This window comes from Sceloporus occidentalis, unplaced genomic scaffold, assembly GCF_023333645.1.
Source record: "Sceloporus occidentalis isolate IW3139 unplaced genomic scaffold, rSceOcc1.0.p SCAF_39, whole genome shotgun sequence".
In the NCBI taxonomy this organism is placed as follows: domain Eukaryota; kingdom Metazoa; phylum Chordata; class Lepidosauria; order Squamata; family Phrynosomatidae; genus Sceloporus; species Sceloporus occidentalis.
Window position 1 is genome coordinate 475,931 of NW_028317019.1, and position 7,955 is coordinate 483,885.

Here is a 7,955-nt window from a genome sequence, read left to right on the forward strand (position 1 = left end):
GTGGCCTGATCCCCTTCCCTTTCTCCCTCCGCTCCCCAACCTCCCCTCTTGCCATCTGTACTGCTTTACCATTTCATCTTCAGCATCTCTTTCCTGCGTTTCTACTGTTCTCATTCCTTCCATCTCTCTATCACAGACAGAAACACACCCACAGAGTGTGTGTGATGCATAAAAGATACACTCTGAGGCCCATTTGTTGAGAAAGGAAGGATAATCAATATACAAATAAATCATTGGTAAAGGCAATGCAAGGCGGCTGGACCTGAACTCCCATTTTGGTGAAGGTCAAGTGCCAGAGAGCAGCCTTAAAACAGCCTTAAGACATCTCTAGGACAGGGATGGACCACTGTTGGGGATGGGGGGATCACATTGCCCCCCAGGGGATCTCAGGGCCACCCCACATTGTATTCCCTTTGGTGGTATAAATAATATTTTGCCCCTCAATATCCGACAGCATCCATTTGGGGAAGTGGTATCCATTTTACCACTGTTCTCTGAGCCCTTGCAGGGCCAAGGGAGGCATTTTACCCAAGAAGCCTCCCCAGAGCCTCAAAAGGCTAGAAGAGGGGCCAAAAATCCAGGAAACTTGGTCAGGGATAGGCTGAGGAGCATTAGGAGCCAAAAAGCATTTATCTCCATGCCCTCACTATCTCCTACCCACAAAATCTTAGAACTGACATTTTAAGATCCTTAGAAAGTCGAGAGCAATGGTGCCTCACTAAACTACAAATTCTAAGATTTCACATAAAGTTGCTATGACAATTAAACAACATGTCAAAGGGATCTAGGAGTCCTGGTAGACCACAATGTGAACATAGGTCAACAGTGAGATGCAGCAGCTAAAAAGGCCAATGTGATCCTAGGCTACATCAATGCAAGTATAGTGTTATGACAGGGGTTTTAACTGGATGGCTCTTATAGTTTCTTTCAACTCTATGATTCTATGCTACAGATTAAGGGAAGTAATAGTACAAGTCTATTCTATTTTCGTCAGGCCCTCACTTGGAATACTGTGTCCACATCTGGTCACCACAATTCAAAGTGGATTTTGAGAAGCTGGAATGTATCCAAAGGAGAGCAATGAAAATATTGAAGGGTCTGGAAACCATCAAGCCCTATGAGGAGTGATTGAGGGAGCTGGGAATGTTTAGCCTGGAGAAGAGAAGGTTAAGAGCGGATATGATAGCCCTGTTCAAATATTTGAAGAGATACTGAGGATGGAGCAAGCTTGCTTTCTGCTGCTCTAGAGCAAAGGACACGGAACAATGGACACAAGCTACAGGAAAAGAGGTTCCACCTACACTTCCTGACAGTAAGAGCTATTCAACAGTGGAATATACTCCCTCTGAGCATGGTGGTGTCTTATTATTGTTATTATTAATATTAGTTTATAAAGCGCTCCTTCTTTGAAGGTTGTTAAAGATCTTTGAAGGTCTTTAAACAAAGGCTTGGTGGCCATTTGCTGGGGATGGTTTAAATGTGTATTCCTGCATGGCAAGGGGTTGAACCAGATGGTCCTTGTGGTCCATTCCAGCTCTATGATTCTATGATTCTAAAGTGGAATCATAGTGCCATGAAAATGTAGTATGAAAGGCCCGTCACTCTTCATAGTGAGGGCAATGAATTCAGCTTCCTTACCCACAGAGGCCACATTCTCATAATTCTCTATCATCACATAATTGTACATATGTTTCTGCTTCTTTGTCAACAGTTTCCATTCATCCTCGGTGAAATATACCGCCACATCGGCAAAGGTCACCTGCAATAGAAAATAGCCCTCTTCCAGAGAATGACAAATAAAAGGGGGGGGGGGGACATGATGCATCCCAAAATTATTTGCTCACCTCAGAATTTAGTCCAGGAAAAAAGCTAATGCCTTTGAGATCCAGTTGTTCTCAAATTCTTTCAATATAATACACAATATAATAAACAATATAATTTAGGCCATGGCTGGGATATTGATGATGGATTAGGATACTGACTATCCCGACACGTATAGTACATTTGGCCATTTGTTGCCAAATTTCAGAGGCAAATGTCATTTTTAAAAAGCAGTTCTGGGGAGCACTGTGGATTTGAGGGCCACTGGGCCACCTCCAATTTATATCCAGAGACATTCTCCCATATCCACTAACATTTCACAGATGGAAAAAACAAGACACACGTGGACAAGCAACACCAGAAAGTGGTGAAGATGGTCAAAGTTGTTTATGGGGAAGATCACACAAGCGGGGAAGAACACAGCAGTTTGCTTTTGCCTCAGACTCTTAACAAGGGCAAGTCCCTGACCCCTTCTTTCTTCTCCTCTCCCCACTTTTGAGTTGATGGGGTTCAAAATCCTTGGCACTCATTATGCAGAAATTGAAGTAAGCTGAAGAAGGAAATGGAAGGAGGAGGTACAAATCAGGACATTTTCAACGCCCCGAAATAATAGGGTGACTCAGGATTAACCACGACTGTCTCTGTCAAACTCGGACAGTAATTTATTTGCTTCCTTTCATAAATTGGCCCAGCAGTGTCACAGATGAAGCTATTAGGATAGTGACTCACCAAAGAGTTTTTGTACCTCTGCATCCTCTTTCTTTTGGAGCCCAGCTCCCTTGGCTTGGCTTCTGTGTCGGCCATCAGGTGGGCAGGGGGTCCTGGTGGCCCTGCACTTAGGTCACTTCCAGCAAGAGAGGCCCAAAGCTGTGTCCAATGATGCTGAGAGGAAGTTCCTGAGAAAAGGGACCGGGGTTAGGATTGGCTTGGCAAGAAACCCTGCAGCACTCAAAGACACAAAGAACAGGACCCTGCTGGTGATATAGGCAGGTGACATATGCCTCCTTTGGGCCAATGCAGAGGTGGTTATCCCTTCCCTCCCTCTGTATCAAAGTCCCCTAGAGCTAGCATACATTCAATGCAGCTCCCCTACACAACAGATACTCCATGCCTTCTTAGAGTGGTGGGGGATTAGCAAATGGGGAATTGGAGAGGGCCCTGGTTATGTCCCCGTAGTGAGATGTGAAATGAGTCCATCATCAGCTGAAACCTCCTGACCGCCACAGTGGCCCTCAGAGAAAGTTGTCTTCATTTTGCTCCCAGCTACATAAACACAGCTGGATGCTTCTCCAGTACCTCGCACCCAAGACTCTCACCAAGCATGGGATATGCAGGATGGCTTTGACAAGTCTATAGTTCTACCTAGGTCAGTGAATGGCCAGTTGTAGCCTCATTCCACCTGGAGCTGGAGCTTAGAGGGTTCTGCTGGGTTAGCCTCTCTGGTCTGGTGGACCTTCATTCTCCCAGAGCTCTCTCTTCTCAGGTTGCTCCCCTTCCATGGGATCCAGCCTTTCTCCCAGGATCGGGGGTCACAAGAGGATTGAGCTGATGGGAAGGGAGCACCCAATTTTCATGGCAGCCTTCTGCATGCAGAGAAATCACAATTCAAAGGTGTTTATCACACTATACTCTTATAGTGCTACTATTCCACTTTGACTGCTCTAGCTGCCTCCTGTTGCATTCTGGTATTGGCAGTTTTAAGGAGGGGTATTTAGAATTCTCAGGCAGAGAACTTCTCTGCCTAAGAATTCTAAATACCCCTCCTTAAAACTGCAAATCCCAGAATGCAACAGGAGGCAGCTAGAGCAGTCAAAGTGGAATAATAGCACTATAAGAGTGTTACCCATGCTGTTTTATATAAATTTTGGAATCAGTGATAACCCTTGGATGACCCCTGGCCAGACTCCAAGCCTGTCCGCCATTACTGGCAAAGCGAGAGGACATGTGTACATCCCCTGAGGGGAGAAGCCCCATTTACATCTTAGAAGGTCTGGGAAGTCGCATGAAGGGATTATCTTGAGTCAGAAGGAGTGAAATGTTTGCCTTCCCTGAAGCTATCACCCCCTCCTCAAGTCTGTTGTCCGAACAACTTAAGTCAGTGATATTATCAGATCCAGACATCCAGGTGAAAGAAAGCAATTAAACGCCTTTGTTCCAATCACCAAAACTCTCTGCCCTCAGGCGAGATTTCGCCCTTAAAAGGTCCCAACTTTTGCTGCTCAGCGCGCCATCCCAAAGGTCTACTTACTCCACGTCAGTCAGACCTCTGTTCTGGTAGCCAGCATTTCTGCTCAAACCCAGGTTGCGGAGCAGACTTGTCTCACTGTCCCACATCCCATTCGCTTCTCGGAGGAAGACTACATCTTGGTGAGTATACCATTAGCAAAGCCTAAACATCTTTTCCATAATTCCAACCTACCTTCCTGAGCCTTGAATGTGTGTGTGAGTGTGTGCATTATGTGTGTTCCCCCTTTTTTCAATAAAGTAGACATTTAGTTATTGCAATCTGTCTCAGCTTCAGTTATTGGGAGGCCCTGGTCTACTCCGTATAAATATCGGGAGGGCGATCTTGGTGGGCTCTTGTAGCCAGCCCCCTCTTGCAATATTTGGACTAATAACAACATAATAAAATTCCCCTATGGACCCTTGGCTACAAGAGTATAGTGTGATAAACATCTCAGAGTGTCTCTGCCCATGTAGAGAGTGCCCATTTTCCACACTGTTGCCTGTCCATCTTGGCTTGGGAAGTTCTTCTTCTAGCCACATGCAGGACTAAATCCTAGTCTGTATTTTATCCTATGCTTAGTCCTAATCAGAGGAGAATCACTGAATCAGTTGGATTTACCTATAGGTTGACTCACCAGTCACTTATGGGTTCAGTGGATCTACTCTCTTCAGTTAACCCAGAGGATTCAGGCATCCTCAGACTTTTAAATGCCGGAATGCTAATTCTTCCATGCTGTGTCAGCATCACAGATGAGAATTAGACTTCCCTTTCATGCAGAGGACGAGGAGAAGGACCTGTTTTATGTCCCATGTGGAGATGTTCAAGTTCCCGGACTGGATAAGACCTGCATTACTTTATGGATCTCATCAACTGCCTCCCCTCATACTTCCCCTCTCCGGATGCAGACACTAGTGAAAATCATTATTTCATTTTTACAATGCGACCATTTATCTGAGTGTAACTGCTGTGTTTATGTGTCAGTCATAGAAGGAGCATGAGGTGTGCATCTCCTCTCTTTGTTTCCTGAAACTACACACAAATTGATGCATGTACATTTGTATGCATTGTTTCTAAATGGATCTAATGTCAAAATCACAATTGCTCCACATTTTCTTGTATATTTTTGAAAAAGATGCACAGTGCTGAATGTGTTGCACTTGTTATAACAAATATATATATAGAGAGAGTTTAATATTAAAGATTGCATCTTGGATTTTGCTCATTTTTGGGAAGTGAAGACGTGTGTAAATTCATTATATAACCCCAGTCAAAAAAATATCTTACAAAGTTCTAGTAAACACTACATACACACACAGTCCCCAAACAAAGGACTCACTGGCGCACTGTGTGTCTGGAGTCTGGAAATCTCACTTCCACCTTCTGGGAAGACAGTGCTGCAAGAGACTGAATTTGGGGCTTTATGCCTGTAAAGCATGGGCTCAGTTTCTCAGCTGCAACCTTTCCACACAATCCTGGACTCAAACATTTAAACAAAGGACCTCTTTCAGCTCCAGGAATAAAGACCTACCTTCAGTACAAAGACCCTGGGGGCTCTTCTGGGGTCCTTTATGGCCAGAGCTTCCCTGGGTCAGAGGCCGTCTCCTCAGCTGTAGAGAAGGGTTGCTCTGAGTGCGAAGGAGGTGGAGGTCCACAAGGCTGAGGGAGGGAAGGCAATAGGGAAAAGGTCAGTGCCAATGGCCATGGAGGGCAGAAGGTGACAATGCCTAGGAAACTGAGTCCCAGCCATAGTAGCTCCTGGTAGTAAATAGTCCAGGGGCTGAGGGGGTCTCCTTCCCCAAAGTGGGGGGTAAGGACCGATTCCCATGGGACTGTGGGCCCCATGACCTCTTGGCAAATCTTTGGGATACGCTGCCTCAAAGAGCATTGGAGGAGTCTCTGTCTGGATGGCCATCTCTTCGGAGGACTTGGAGGGCAGAATGGGGCTGAATGGATGGAAATTGGGGGTCCCTTCCAGCTCTAGGAGCCTATGAAGCCTACCTTACAAGGTTGTTGTGGGAGTTAATCACAAGGCAATTACTACACAAAAATGGCCACCTTTTGAGAGGAACACAATAATAATAATGCTTTCTTGCTTCTGTACTTTGCTTTGCAAAAGAATCAATAGTTACAGAAGGCCCATAGATTGAGCCTACAGAGTAAAGTGCAAATGGGCTATGCTGGCCCCCACTCTTTCTTTCTGTGTGTGGCCGTAGCAAACACACTCACATAATCACCCCCTCCTTCCTCTGGAGGGCTCTGAATACAATGGCCTGTGTTTAACCAGCGGCCTTGAAGAGCCTAGCTTAGCCAAGTATGTATCTTACAGTTATCTCTCTGTACATTCCAAGCAAGCAAGCAAATGTAATGCCAAGCAAATGTAATGCCAAAAAGAAAATGTAGGACAGAATGCTGCTTCGCTTTTGTGATTGGCTTACGCTAGGAAAAGTAGAGTTAGAAGGGCATAAAAGAAGATGGCAAGAGGCCCTCAGCACTGCAGTTTTGATAACGCCCACCTTGCTGTGTGTGTGCGTGCTGCTGCCCTTGGCCAAGAGAATAAAGCGTTTTTTATCCTAGCCAGTTCGGTCTCTTTGACTCTGCTTGTCCTCTGGCAGGCCACGGGCCTTCGGGTTTGTGGATTTGGGGTTCACCCGCTACATTTTCTGGGGGCTCGTCCAGGATTCCCCCCTGCCATTTTGGAGGACAGAGTCAGGGAAGAGGGTGTTAGCCCCGCCATGCTGACACCACCCCGGCGGACGACGGGACTTCTGTGCAACGAGAGGGGCCCCTACTAATAACCGTTGGCAGTCTTCGCGCCGTCCGACGTGGCTGTCCCAGTGTTAGGTGCCGAACCAGGTGGCTAGGATAACCGCTTTGGGACGACCGGTGCACCGGAGGAGGAGGAGGAGGCAAGTATGAACACAAGGGGAATGTCTTAATCAAATGTGGGAGGCTTTTGTGTGCAGAGTGCATGACCTATGAGGCTGGTACGGTTTCTGTCGCTTGCCATGATCGTCTGGGGGCACAGGCTACCAGTCTGAGTGTTCAAGTGGTTACTCCCCCATTTCCTTAAGTAACCACGAACTCCCTGTCAACCCTTGTGTGAATGGTGATTTATGTACCGCGGTTGGGAATAAAGAAAAGAAAAGGAAAGTCTAGGCTATAAAAGTCGGTCTAGGTGAGGGTGATCTGAGACCCTAGTTACCGCAATGGGATCAGGAAAGTCAAAGGGACTGACCCCCTTGGATTGTATGTTAAAAGAAAAAGGAAAAAGGAAAAAAAAAGGTTTAAAAGGCAACAGCTGTTAAGACGGGCTAGTGAGGGTGGGTGTCCCCACCCAAGACCTAGTCTGCAATAAGACAGACTAAATCTAGTCTGCAATGGGAGGAAAAAGTTCAAAAGGCAAGGTGCCATTGGGCTAATAAAAACAGCTGTTCAAAAGACTAGGGAGGGTGCCCCAACACCTGGTCTGCAAGGGTTAATGGAAAATCAAAAACTGGAGGCAAGACGTCTTTGGATTGTATGCTAGCAAACTTTGGAAAAAAACACATTTCGGCAGGCACCGAAAAGCAGGGAAGTTGAAACAAACAAGCAAACCTTTTGTATGTTAGAGTAGCCACTTTTCCCTTTAGATTCCCCCTGGCCAGCTATTGTGTCCTTGGACCTAAAACTTATAAAGAAAGTGTTAGCCTTTACAGCAAAGTACCATCCAGATCAATACTACATTAATGCATGGTACAATGTCGTAAAAGAAAATCTGCCATGGTTAAGAACAATGTTGCATGGTAGTTAAAATACAAACTACATGAGAAAAATCTACAATTCTGTGATTCTTCATGTGCTAAAGACATGGAGACCAATTGTGAAGGAGACTGGCAACAGTGATGCAAGTTTGCCTAAGGCAAGAGGA

General features: G+C 45.7%; 1 long non-coding RNA gene across 2 annotated transcripts; it reads right to left on the minus strand.

The window, feature by feature from the left end:
- Positions 1-1,669: 1,669 nt before the first annotated feature.
- LOC149290374 (uncharacterized) lies at positions 1,670-6,058 on the minus strand. Of its 2 annotated transcripts, none has more exons than XR_016277232.1 (3): positions 5,577-6,058; positions 2,551-2,717; positions 1,670-1,759 (listed from the first exon to the last, which is right to left on the minus strand). It is a non-coding gene; the product is annotated as an uncharacterized LOC149290374 (long non-coding RNA). The 2 variants fall into 2 exon arrangements; XR_016277231.1 differs by having other exon boundaries at positions 1,670-2,371.
- Positions 6,059-7,955: the final 1,897 nt, after the last annotated feature.